The 14,947-nt window shown below is 37.5% G+C and overlaps 2 long non-coding RNA genes across 2 annotated transcripts; both read left to right on the top strand.

Annotated features, from left to right (window-relative positions):
- The first annotated feature begins 378 nt into the window (after nucleotides 1-378).
- Nucleotides 379-2,371, top strand: LOC126817996 (uncharacterized). Its single transcript, XR_007679144.2, has 3 exons — nucleotides 379-530; nucleotides 1,582-1,721; nucleotides 2,286-2,371. It is a non-coding gene; the product is annotated as an uncharacterized LOC126817996 (long non-coding RNA).
- Nucleotides 2,372-5,343: 2,972 nt separating this feature from the next.
- Nucleotides 5,344-13,193, top strand: LOC126817994 (uncharacterized). Its single transcript, XR_008787933.1, has 4 exons — nucleotides 5,344-5,444; nucleotides 6,725-6,856; nucleotides 7,728-7,905; nucleotides 11,463-13,193. It is a non-coding gene; the product is annotated as an uncharacterized LOC126817994 (long non-coding RNA).
- The last annotated feature ends 1,754 nt before the right edge of the window (nucleotides 13,194-14,947 follow it).

Here is a 14,947-nt window from a genome sequence, read left to right as displayed (position 1 = left end):
TTTAATGGTGCAGGCAAAAGAGACATAGCAAGGAAAGTGTCGAGTGGTGCAGATGGGAAGAAAAACTGAGGTCTCGCGTAAAACAACCATTGAGAGTTGGAATTCGAAATAAGATCAGGCCGTATAGCGCCGCTGGGCAAAACTCCCTTCGTAGCACAATGAATTGGCGTATGCCCGTCGCCATTAACCCAGTTGGTGCAAGACGTTAAACCCCATTTCATTGCCTATTGAAAGGAAATAAACATATTTATTTTCAATAATAACTTTGTTAGCGAAATCCTCTTAGCAGCGTAGAGGCTTGAATTTTATTTGAAATTTACGTTGCCGACAAAATTTACGTTAACTAAGCTCCATTTCACGATTTTATTACAGAATAAACAGAAACTTTGTAAATTCTGAAGAATCATCTCGCTCGTTTTTCATAAACACAATGAGTGTGGGTGTTAATTTTACCAACTACACAAAAACAAAATGGTATCACATGACGCGTGCAAATTCTGATTATTATTCTGATTCTGATTCATGGGAAGGTAAGTTGTTTTCAGTAACCTGTTTAGCTGGTCTCATAATGGGCTAAATCTAAAAAGGGAAACGTGGACAAGATTGTACTGCTCAGCAAGTTGTGGAGATTGGGAACAACTCAAATGAAATTTAGGTACCTTACGCAGCTGGGTCAGAGGAGGACTTCTCTGATTTGGAGAGACATGTGACGATAATTTCACGAATTATTCCCTGTTGATTAAGTATCTTTATAATATTTGAGTAGCTTAACGGAATATTCCTTAATTACAAAACTCAACCCTAAGCGCAAATAGCAAGCTTTTCGGGAAGCTAATGACTCTAATCTACTAGCACTTGGGTAGCCACATCGCTTTTCCATAGGCATGGGCTTCTTTCTCTAGACGGGGAAGGGGCGGGGGGTAACGCGTGTGCGTTGGATTATTAGGTCTGTTATTGACTAGCGTAGTTTCGACAAGATGTGGGATCGCCTTCCAATCATGTGGGTTTTCTATAGTTCCTCCACTTTCCTCCCAATGCTAGAGACCCTACACACAAGCGAATTATTGAAATAAAATTGAACCATATGTTAGTCCCGAAATGACCTAGTTGGTGTCGAGTAACATAATAAATATGGTTCAATCTTTTTTCAATAAACCGCTTAAGCAGTGGGTATGGGGGGGGGCGGAGAACCCGTAGAAAACCATAAAGGCTGGGCATGCGGCCCTGCTTCTTGTCACGTAGACTACAAGTGGGGAATCGAAACAATGCCACTTGACTCAAGGGCCGACCGTACGCCTTAAACCACTTAAGGGAAATTTGTTTTAATTTTGTTTTTCCAATGGTTACCCATCTATTTACCTAATTTAACTCATTCAACCATTTAGCCAAAATGTGATATTAAACTCACTTAAAATTGCACCAAAGGGATTAAAAGTAGCAAAATAAGTCTGAAGTCCGCATGCAACTAGGACCTCTATACAATATTAATGAAGTACATGCAGAACCTGGGGCTGATTACGGCGCAAAGATCGGATTAGTGCAAGAAGGGTTGCCTAACAACAACTTATTTCCTTGTTACAGATGAAACCCGGTGTTACAGAGATACAGATAATACACTTGATCTACCAGTCACAGACTGTGAATCTTCAAAGAACTGTCTTCTTTGTTGTTCCTTACTTGGAAAGAAAATGGCTATAACATTCTTTGAAGAAGAAATAGACGTAGGTGTAAGATTAAGCAATTTAAATAAGTTTTAATTAACTTCAAAATATTACAAACACAGATTAGAATTCATTATTCATATTGGTGTTGTTGTCTTGCCGTGCAAATATGGGATCATTATAACCAATTTTAAAGTCACAGTGAGCATTTTAAAATCAGTAAACGGCGTCGTGTACTATATGGGCATAATGGTTTCGAGTGTCATTTGTAATAAACATAGAAAAACATTCCAAACGCTCCATTCCAAATGATTGATTCACAAACGAACAAATTATAATAATTTTAAAAAACGTGTAGAATGGACTAAGCAGGATAAAACGACTGCCTTTAAATTTCGACCGAACATAATTGCAATATAAATTTGAAAAATTGAATGTATATCACTTTTATGCATATTACATTAATATGTGCTTTTAGACCAATTTTCTTCTTTTTAATTTTCTAAAGAATAACAACTATTCACACTTTCAAAAAATAAATCGATTCTTTGATATTTATTACACATATAGCATGACGCTTCAAATGATCTATTTAAAATAACAAACATTGATTTTCAACTGCAGGATACCAATTCAACTTGTTCCTGTTTTGATGTTCTACCGGAAGTAGTTGCTGATCAATATGCGGATGACAAAACATCATGTTACACAAATTGTGCATTTCTGTGTTACTATAAACATGAAGTTAGAGGTAAATTATGTTAGTTATTTAAACATATATTTAGATTTGTGATTATATTTACTGGCTATTATAATGTCTCTGGCACAATCCCATCACATTTAAATAAAATAAATACTACTATACTATATTTTGGCGTCGTCGATGCGCAATTGTCCAAGGAACAGCATGTCAAGTTTCATGTCGACCGTACATCAATTTTCGAAGAGCCTCGCCCCCAAAGATGAGTATCGCCTGAGGACCATTTCTTGGTCCTAAAATCTCAAGGACGTTTACAATGTTTCGGCGACAGGGGAAATAACTCCTTATATACTCTTCAAAAAAAGTAGGGGATATTCAGAACAATACAAAACTGCGGAAATGCACTGCTGTTTTTATTAGAGGTAACCAATGTATGTTAATAACAGGCCAATTGCCTACACATGAACATGGACAGTTCATATGGGCGGCTTATTTGACGGCCCCATTCCACTCGCAAAGAGATACACTGTGAAAAGTGAAAATGGACATTTTTGATTTCTGTCTTAATAATGAGTAATTGCTCCACCAATCCTCAGACATTCAACGATGCGCCGTGGCATGCTCCTTATGTTCTACCGGAAGTAGTTGCTGATCAATATGCGGATGACAAAACATCATGTTACACAAATTGTGCATTTCTGTGTTACTATAAACATGAAGTTAGAGGTAAATTATGTTAGTTATTTAAACATATATTTAGATTTGTGATTATATTTACTGGCTATTATAATGTCTCTGGCACAATCCCATCACATTTAAATAAAATAAATACTACTATACTATATTTTGGCGTCGTCGATGCGCAATTGTCCAAGGAACAGCATGTCAAGTTTCATGTCGACCGTACATCAATTTTCGAAGCGCCTCGCCCCCAAAGATGAGTATCGCCTGAGGACCATTTCTTGGTCCTAAAATCTCAAGGACGTTTACAATGTTTCGGCGACAGGGGAAATAACTCCTTATATACTCTTCAAAAAAAGTAGGGGATATTCAGAACAATACAAAACTGCGGAAATGCACTGCTGTTTTTATTAGAGGTAACCAATGTATGTTAATAACAGGCCAATTGCCTACACATGAACATGGACAGTTCATATGGGCGGCTTATTTGACGGCCCCATTCCACTCGCAAAGAGATACACTGTGAAAAGTGAAAATGGACATTTTTGATTTCTGTCTTAATAATGAGTAATTGCTCCACCAATCCTCAGACATTCAACGATGCGCCGTGGCATGCTCCTTATCAACCGTCCAATCGCGATTTGTGGCAATCTGGCCGGCTCCTCTTGCAGTGCTACGGCCAATTCTTGCAGTGTTGTCGGTGGACGTTGACGTCGACGAACACGTCTCCCCATTAAATTAAACGTAACACACTAAAGCAAAGATACGCTAAACAGTAAATCTTATGCAAGAACCGATAGGAAAGCAAACATGGATATGCAGCAAGCGACAGTTTTCATAAACCTTTCCTTGAAGTGTCAAATTTGACAATGAACCTCTCCCACGTGTATGGCGCTATTGCGTGTCGCATGTGTAGCTCAATGGTTATGTTGGGGCGATAAGTTATTTACCTTTGAACATACTCTCAAAGCATGTCACGTGTCCATGACTAATTATCATATCACAACCTGCATAGGTATTTGCATTTCAATATCCCCAACTTTTTTTGAAGAGTATAATTGGCGCACGACTTTGAAAGATGAGTATCGCCTGCAGACCATTTCCTGGTCCTAAATCTCAAGGACGTTTACAATGTTTCCTTGACGGTGAAAATAACTCCTCATAATTGGCGCACACTTTGAAATTAGATATGTTTTCTCCTTATAATTAACTAGCAGAATGCCGGGCTTCGCTCGGGGGTCATAACCCCGAAACCGGAAGTGATAGACTAACGCCACCTGGCCTATGTTACTCCCCGGTCCGAGCTACCCATATACCCCAAATTTCAGACTCGGGGCAGACCTAGTGTAGCCGCCAACCACGAACAGACAGACAGACAGACAAACAGACAGATAGACAAACGACAGTCACAAATATTAGTATAGATTAATCGAACAATCAAAGTGAGTGTCTTAAGAATGTTATGCTGTTCATTATGATGTTAAGAAAGGGCAAATTTTAGGTCCGGTGTAATAGTGTGTCAATCAGTGGTGATGATTTTTAAAGGACAATATTGGTGCCAGTCATTATCACATATGTGTTAGAGCTGGTTAAACACATTCCAAATATATTTTTAACACAGAGATCATTGCTACGATAGCTGAGTAATACAGGTTTCCCGTATCGGAAGTGACGAACGCCAAAGGAAAACATGAGTGATAACAGATACACGGCCGAATTTCTACTCACTAATAATTCCTTCGAAGACCAAAAGTTGTTATATGGGACTGTAAGAGGATATCTGACAATTCAATAAAGTAATTGAATGTCATTAGATAAGAGAACACGAGAAAAATAGAAATAGTCCGTACATTCCCTTGTTTATATTCGTTCCATACCTTATGCACGGACTTTTTCTGTTTTTCTTTCGTGTTCTCTTATCTAGTGGCAGTCAATTATTTTTATGAATTATCAGATATCCTCTCACAGTCTCACACAGCAACTGTTGGTCTTCAAAGGAATTATTAGTGAGCAGAAATTCGGCCGTATATCTGTTATCACTCGTCGCTTCAGTCAGTTATATTGAGCGGTGACTCGTGTTTTGCTTTGGCGTTCGTCACTTCCGATACGGGAAACCTGTATTACTCAGCTATCGTAGCAATGATCTCTGTGTTAAAAGTATATTTGGAATGTGTTTAACCAGCTCTAACACATATGTGATAATGACTGGCACCAATATTGTCCTTTAAGGGTGTTGTGTTTGTTGATCTACAGTTTGTTGCCTCAGCTGATGTTGCCCTTATTATATATTAGGAAAAATCTTCAGCGCAGACGTAGCATCAGGCATAACAGAAGATGAATTTTCCCATCATGACGTAAAAACACAATTTAATGAGACAGAAATTAAAGTATCATCGAGAGTGGTGAGTATTATATTTATTATTAATTAATATAATAGTAAATCATTTACGAATGTACAAGTCTAATATCTCCATGCTCTTCTAATCTGCGAACTTGAAACGCTGCCAAACGAAAACTGTGAACATTGGCAGAATAGCCAGCGAGACCAAACTTGGTGACAGTAGGAGTAGTAAAGTCCAAATTTTGCAAATAGCGTTATCTCACCTTAGGAAAGCTAAACGGGGTTCTTCCCATTGACGGAGTGGAATCCCCATTGCATTTTAAGATGTGTTGACAATGGTTACGACCGGAGATGGGTGTTTAGTAATCCCGTTATGAACATATAATGTGGCAGCTGTTTTTACTTTGAATCGGTACAAGAGAGTTGTTTCGCTATGTTGTATTGAAATGATATAATATTTACAGTGACGGGGGAGAATACCACGTAATCGCGGATCCTTGCTGTCTAATCTGTCCAGGTTTCACCACTCTCAAACAAAAGCCGGTGTAACAGATTGGCGACTGAGCTTAGCATTTCCCTGCGTTCTCCGAAAGGCGGTGGAAAACTGTTTCAAATTCAAATAATTGACGACAGTTTCAAAATATCGGTCAAGAACTGAGCAAATCAATAAGTGATTTCGGCGAATCAATTGGGGGAAACAGGTATTTTTGGAAATAAAACATGAAAACAATTAGAATCAAAAATCCATTAGCCCAGTCGGAGCAGAAAAGTAGGACGTTAAATCCCATTTCATTTCGTAAGCATGGTCAACACACCTCATCATGCATATGGGAATAATTCTGTTAGGTCACGGCATTACTACTTGCAGTTTTACTGCTGGTGTTTTGGGTGGTGTTGTTTTGTTTTGTTTTTTTTTGGGGGGGGGGGGCTAATGTATAATTTCGGTGTACATGTATTCCTTGACACCAAAAACACACGGTTAGACATCACAATTATCATCCTAGACTAAATACTATGGAAGTTATAGGGGATTATTTGAAATGGTGGCCGTCTTGGAAGCCATCTTGAATTTCTCAAAACGCTCAAGGGTGACCAAGGTTCACCCGGCAGATTTTGAAAGAGGACACCCTAGATTACTAAAATCAATCATAAAAAAACTTTGTATACAATTTCCAGGTTCAGCCATAGTTGTGCCGGAGTAATATTATGTAATATCCCAATACCACGGCAGGTGGTATTACTGACAGTAAATAACACAACATTATTGTGCAACCCTTGCAATATCACCAAATTTGGCTTTGCCAAATTATTCCATGTATTATTTTTGTCTGATCTATGTAGAAAAACTTTAATGGTATAACACTGGTAACGTTAACGTTCTGTCCTGAATGGATATTACAGTATACAAGGAAAGGGGCTATATTAACTGCAGACAAAGACTCAATCACAGATCAACAATCAGAATATTTACGGGTATGTATTTGAACTTGATAAGAAATTTACATTAACAGTCCATTTTATTAAATTGTAATTTCAACCAAATATCTTTGCATTTTTGTAGTGCTGTTTTCGCGCGGTTGTAGCTTATACCAGCACTAACGACGACAATTTGTTAAGAATGTAACTTTTAATAAATGGATGGCCAAAGCTGGCTAACGGCCATACAATAATGATAGGTCATCCGTCAAAAGTTACAGATTATAACATACACTGATATAAGTTCGACTTTTATTAGAGCCCATTTCTGGCTGTGTGGGGGCACTCTACCAATGTCAACCATTTTGATTACTAAATACCCGATAGTTTTTTTATTTCTGTCGTAACATCTATGCACATTAATTCAAACTAACTGAATATCTTGAATAAATGATGAGGATGGGGGCTTTCACGGTCCATGAAAATGATATTCCAACACGCTCTTAAGTTGACTGGGAAATTCAAGACAATCTGTTTCGTTCTAGATTGGGAGCAACGGTGGCTAGGTGGTTAAGACGCTGGCTCGCTAGCCTGGAGGTCGGGTGTTCGATCCCTGCATTGGCCGAGAAAGTTCATCCGGATTTTCCGACGTGGTTTCCCCTTGTCAGTGGTGCAGAACGGAGGGCCTGACAAGGACTGCTGTCAGGTCCTTCGGATGAGACGAAAAACCGAGGTCCCGTGTATACATTGGAATGCACGTAAAAGATCCCTTGGCAGTTGGAATTCGATATAAGAGTAGGCGATAGTGCCGCTGCCGGGCAAAATTTCCCTCATAGCACACTGTATGGCGTATGCCCGTCTTCATTAGCCCAGTATAGGAGCAGAACAGTAGGACGTTAAACCCCCATTTCATTTCATTTCGTTCTAGATTATAGAAGGTCAGTTTAGCAGAGATGAGAATGATACTCTTTACACCAGACTTGATTTTGGACCTATAGCTACACAAGAGTTTACATTACAGTCACTATGTGGTATAGACTTATCACATGATGTCAAAATAACAGAATTCCATCTGCAGAGGGCCGCCATGTTTTATCACAATCATGGTGAGTATATATAACAAACATTTTATAGGCAAATTGCTATATTTACATACATTGGTATGTTATTTCCTCCCATGCATGTTATGAAACTATCAACCTGTTGTGAAGTCATCAGAGGGTGATATCTGATATCGATATCACCCTCTGATGACGTCACAACAGGTTTACGGACTCTGCAGTGAAAACGGACACAAATTCTTTCTTTTAACATTTTATTCAATTTTTTATACAATGTTGTTAAACGATTCAGACGACGAACTTTACCAGACTCATATTGCTTAGTTTCTTCATCTGACCATCAAGAACTTGTCTAAAACTCTCAAATTCTGGATTGTGTATTATATCCACATCAGTTTTATTTGCAATCCGTAAATGTGAAACTATTCCCATAACTAAATAAGGAATTCGGTGGGTAATATTCATCATTTTATTTTCCTTACTTCCAAGACGAATCTAGACATCCACATAATAAGATCTTATATACTCATATCTTCCAGCGCACACAGGATTATTCGCTCACTATCGTGTTTATTATTCCGCCACACTGACCAACTGTTAAAACGTTTACAGCCCACTGGTGTTCCCGTGATCGTAGAGACTTGAAATTTTCAGGGGGTGTTCATGGGGGCTAGCCATGACCTCACACCAAATTTCAGCCAATAACTTTTTATTTTACCGTAGTTTAGCTTCTATGTCGGTGTGTAAGACAAATATTAGCCTAATACCCTCGATCATCCTCGGTATCCCCATTGTACTCATTCCGTTCTACTCCCTCCACTATACCCTGGGTTAATCCATAGGGTTTCCACGATTTCAAATTATCTGTCCTGGACTTAATTGTTGCTATGGTCTACGAACCAATCAAAGAACAGTTTACAAACCTGTCGTTTCTCCTTCGTTTTATAAGGGTAGATAACCATATTCATATCCATTTAGTGAATGATTTATGTAAATAATGTATATATTTCTAATTTATTTATATTTAATTGTATTATCAAAATCAGTAGTATGTTTCGCTGATTTCAAATATGTATAACATCTATATGTTTGACTTTTGTTATTATTATTACTATTTGTTCTTTGTCTGAAATGTTTCATTCTGTTAAGTTTATTATTATTGAATAAAATAAAATAAAACCAAGTACGAACAAGCCAAACATAAGACAGAATTCGAAGTCCTAAAAAACGTTATTGGCCAAATAGTGTATTCGAGCTAAATAGTGTAATCAGCAAATGGACTGCTCCTCGTGTACAAAATACACGACAAACAGTGGTAACAGGTGTCCGGAAGAGTAAGCTTACCCTGCCTGGCGCCATAGCTGCATCCAAACTATTAGGCGAAATGTCGGTAAAATACTTATACTTGGCAATTTGATTCGATATCACTCACTTCTGTGGAAGTGGGCGTAAAAGCACCAAGATACTACTTGTATACAAAGTTGTTTTTTATGATCGATTTCAGTAGCCTAGGGTGTCCTCTTTCAGAATATGCCTGGTGAACCTCGGTCACCCTTGAGCGTTTTCAGAAATTCAAGATGGCGCCCAAGGCGGCCGCTACATCAAATAATCCCCTATAGCTCCCATAGTATTTAGTCTAGAATGATAATTGTGATGTCTAACCGTATGTTTCTGGGGTCAAGGAATACATTTAAATCATTTATTATGTTGTGGGGTGATTAGATGATGGTACAATCAAACATGCCAGACAATATGGCCCTTTCTGACTAAAATCGAGAAAAATAAAAATTCTTGCGAAAACAATACGTGTTTCGTTCCGCAGGTACCGAAAAACGTAATTATAGTGCGTAGTAAAACAAACAATTTCACTGGCAATGTTAATTAGACAATATGACATCACGGTTTATTCCCACGAAGGCGCAGTTATTGACCGTAACGGATTAAACGAGGTCGTTTTCGACGACTTCGTGGGAATCCAGCTCCTAGGGATTAAAATGGATTAAAATCGTAACAATAGTGTTATAGATTGTTATGATAAGAATTTACACTTTCATAATCCCCAATGTAACTAATTAACCAACATTTTAGCATCATTTTTGGCATAAAAAATGAAAACATAACTACACTATAACAAAAATTAATTTAATTTCGCCAAATAAGACACACTGTTTAAATACTCGACTAAAGTCAATTCCTCTTCCTCATGTCTTCCTTTTAATTCCTGGAGCTGGCTTTGGATTTGAGCATATTTATATCTCTTCCTTGGTGGTTAATATTTTGTTCTTGTTGTAGAAATGTGATCATTTCAAAAACATTCGGACGGGTTTTTTCAACTAGCTTCTTGATTCTTGCAGGCCATCCTTCCAGGGTGTTGTTGGTTCAGAGTGAACATAAATTCATAAAAATCTTTAACGCCGTTAATTGGGTCCTAATGGCAACATGCCTCTCTTCAAACGAAAGCCGACAAGTCGATATCTGCGCCTTCGTGGGAAGGATTAATTTTGGTCACGCTCTGTAACTGTGCCTTCGTGGGAATACACCGACATCACGAGTGTCTTCCTATCGGATTAAGAGTAAAGATAATTAAATGCAAAACAATAAAACAAGCGGTTTCCATGCAGGATAAGCTTACATTTTGCAAGAGATCGACAAAGAACAAATTAAAAAAGGGTCGATTTTTACGTACAAACAGAGGCCATAATCCAGGAAATTACAAACCAACGTTGATACTACATACTTTACTTTAACAGTACACAATTTGTGTACAGGGAGCAGCCAATTTTTCGGGTAGTTTCCTTCCGATTTTCACGAAATTCGAACTCAACCATTATTTAAACGGATTTTAAAGTCGGATAAAATATTTTGACATCTAGCGGTTCCACAACTTAAAAACACGGATTTTCGACCAATCAGAGGTCACAGTCCAGGAGGTTACGGTCTGATATGCGCAAATATCGAAAGGAAGCGATATATTTGAGATATAACCATATATTTTACGTTCCATCAAAATTGGATAAAAATTGTGACATGTAGAGGGTCAACGAGCTTGGTATTGCACAATTTTACCCTATTTGCGTTGGTCAGTTTCGGTCCGATTTTCACGAAATTTGAACTTAACCATCATTAGGGTGTAATGGTGATATATTTAAACGATTTGTAAAATCGGATAAAAATTGTGACCTCTATAGTATCCACAATTTAAAATCGCGAATTGTTTTTTTCGTACAGTTAGGGGCCATATAATCCAGGACGTTACAGACCCGATATTCGCTTATATCGAAAGGAATCGAGATTTGTGCGATATAAACATACAATGTAAGTTTTATCAAAATAGGACAGTTTTTGTCAAATGTTCACGAAATTCGAACTCCACCGTAATTATAAGTTTGGTGTGATGGTGATATATTCGAACGGTATTTTAAATCGGAAAAAAAATTTTGGGCGTATAAAAATGTCAAACCCAAATTAGTACAAAGCTTGAATCTACACGACAATCATCTTTTCTTATTTTTAAATAGGAATAAGGTTATGACATTTATAATTACCGTGTGTAATTCTTATTGTTTACATTTTTAAGCAGGATACTGTTTGTTATATTTTAGATTCATACGGTGGTTATTATAGGCATGGTTTGATTCACGCTCCATATATGATAGTAAAAGGATATTGGTACGATGATGATACTCTGGAATCAACGACACAAGTCTCCACCAGTTCTACAATACCAGAAAGCAGTAGTATAACAAGTGATATTTCAAACGAAAATATCACAAAAACGTCGTTACTAAGAGAAGAATGTATTGCCACCGAAGCGTACTCAGTTCAACAAAATGGCCAACCATTTCAATGTAAATGTTTTCCAGAGCCAAACATCACCATGTCAGCTAAGTTAGTAGAGGAAATAAAAGATGCCATTAGTGCAAATCTATCCGTTAAAACCAATACTTTGTCTTCGACCACTAGAACGAAAATATCAGCCCAGGATGACCGTAGTTCATCTAAAACTATTGGCTTATTGGGTAGTATTTTGCTAGGTTTAGAATTTGCTTTACTTGTATTTCTAGATTCAACATATTTAATACAAGGAATGCATAATCTATATAATAAGATTAAACATCGCCATATTGGTATTAATGAGGCGATCTTGTGATAAAATCTTAACCGGTGGCTTAATAACAAATAAAAAATGTACAAAATTTATTGTGGTTACAAGTTCAAATACCAACCAATATAAATAGACGTACATAATGTAGTCAAATAATAACTTTTCGCATGGCTAACTAGTTTAAAACCAAAATAATGAAATTGTTCTTCTTTAATTGTTTGGTTCTTTACTCAATTTACTCAAAGTATTGGACGAGAGGCTGAAATTGGGAGTTCGGGTAGATAGAAATGATAAAAATTATATTCTAATGCAGGTCACCATTAATACAGATTAATGGAAATCCCCAAAGATCTCGTTATGGCTTCGATTTTGGCACATGTCGGATCGTAACTACCAGGATGTTGAGCTTTTCAACGATTTACTTATTCAGCGATCAGTTACATTGTACCTTCCGTTCCATAAACGTTGTAAACGCGAGAGAGGCTGCAGTTCTTAAAATATTTCTTTAAAACTCAAAGTTGAGCATTGGCACTATGAGAGGATGAGCCCTATCGAAGTTTTCATCCCATCTCTTGCAAAATGTGGGCGTATTTTGCAAGCCGACCGCTAGTTGTAATGTGTGAAAGATATGACAATCTCCGAATTTCTGTAAAATTCAAAATTCACTCCACCTTATGAATATGACATATATTATAGCCGAACATCCTTAACACCGATACTATATCTTATAAGGCACCTTTAACCAAGATGGTGGTGGCAAAAAATCCGTTTCTCGACCGTCTATTCTCTGCATATGCATGGTTGACTCTCCGAATAACAAACACAGATATAGAGAAGAGAAATGAATATTTCTCGCTCACCCTACACGGGTGATTTTCGTTAGTAATGCAACGCGAATTTAATTAAATTACAATTTAGTGCTCTTACTCACCTTTTAATAATTCCATATCTCTATTTGATTATAATGATACTCAATTTTATTTTTTCCAACACAACGACGTACAGTTTCGCTCCTTGTAAAGTACCGATATTCCTTTTGCGGACCCGGGGGGGGGGGGGGGGCTAAAAGAACTGTATAAAATTGTATTATCCCGTTTCAAAGAAAGGTGTAAATTTGAGCTTATTGTCGGTTATGTTGATATAGCTTTAATGTTATATTCGGGTACAGATGTGCACCATGAATAACCATTGACACCTCGATTTTTCAGAATTTTCTTGGAGGAGGTCCCCCCCCTCAACCCCTACAAACCAAATATTCTGCGCCAGCAACTGCCCGTATTCTTTAGATGCTTTTTATATGTTGTGGTATTTTAATTTCTATAGATGTAATGTCGGTCGATATGTTATGAAACATCCGAGTTAAAGCAATCGTGTAAAAGTATATCTGCTCATGTTACTTCATCCCTATGGTGATCGGTTAGGTGTAACTAAATACACTAACCACAAGTGGTGAGCTCTGAATATATGAATGCTTGAAATTGTCTTTAAAAAAAATGGCAATTTACCATTGTTTTCTGTAAAGCAGAGATCTGATAAAAGGTTTATTGAGTTTATTCCACGATCAATACAACATGTAAATGTTGGGATTTCTGTTAAAATTTAAAACATTTATTGATTTCACATAAAGAAAATATTGAACATAATAGAATTAAAATGTTTGAAAATAGATTTTTCTTTAGTTTCTTTACATTGCGTAAAAGCAGTACTGGTCCACAGTATACGTTAAATTTTTTATCGCACGTTATTGGCTATTCATGTGGAAAATTACTTGGTGATTTAATGAGGTTGCTAATATAGCGATCGACCATAAACCCCTTGAGATATAGTATTATATGTAAAATCGACACAAAATACATAGCCTACTCCTGGCGGTATTCTGTTTAATCGGTATACCGATGTACAAAGCCTTGATTATTATGTCTAATCACCCTGGTCTGTCCATCTTTATTATAGACGGAAGGGGGGGGGGGGGTCTTGGTAGAATGAATATACCTTCACATGAAATGCCGACATATAAAAATCACATTGGGTTAAACTTTAGCGGAACACGAATGCCAAGAAAAGGAATCGGTGAAAATGTGTGTTTTCATTCTCATGATATCACATCTCGTTCTTTCTCTTCAACTTCGCTCATTCAAAGATCATATTATATGACAGAATAGTTTTAAAGAGTCGAAATATAAATATCTGTATTAAAGCTTTCATATAATTCAGTGTTATTTCCGACCACAGGCACTTGAAGGAATTAAAATTTCATACATATGGTCTAATACAGTAGCCAACATACTATGCCACCCGCTATTTTGCTTTTACTTATCGGGGATCACGTGGCTAAGTGGGTAAGATGCTGGCTCGCCTGGAGGTAGGGTGTTCGATCCCTGCATTGGCCGAGAAAGTTCAGCCAGATTTTCCGGCGTGTTTTCCCCTTGTCAGTTATGCAGAACGGAGGGCCTGACAAGGACAGCTGTCTAGTCGTTCGGATGGAACGAAAAACCGAGGTCCCGTGTAGATCCCCTGGCAGTTGGAATTCGATATAAGAGTAGGCCGTAGCGCCGCTGCCCGGGCAAAATTTCCCTCATAGCACACTGTATGGCGTATGCCCGTCTTCATTAGCCCAGTTTGGGAGCAGAACAGTGGGACGTTAAACCCCATTTCATTTCATTTCATTTCGCTTTGACTGATCAGTGAAGACATTTATTCCTCGGTCATCTTACCATACTCACTACATATAGCAATCTACTTCCTTTTTAATGCAGACAAGACTTTATTTAATTCTTATATATCCCCAATATCACTAAACTGGTAACTTTAAAGCGCTAAGCGATATGTATTTCTGAATGCTAACTTCGTTGGACCGGACGACGTGGTGTTGAAGGAACCTTTTAATACTGATTTTAGTTTTCATTAGCAACAGTCAAGATCACACAGTCCATTTGTTACCTTATCTATTGCACTTGATTTGGTGAATGACGAGGTGGTCAT

This window comes from Patella vulgata, chromosome 4 (genome assembly GCF_932274485.2).
Source record: "Patella vulgata chromosome 4, xgPatVulg1.2, whole genome shotgun sequence".
Lineage (NCBI taxonomy): Eukaryota > Metazoa > Mollusca > Gastropoda > Patellidae > Patella > Patella vulgata.
This window is presented reverse-complemented; position numbering and strand designations above follow the sequence as displayed.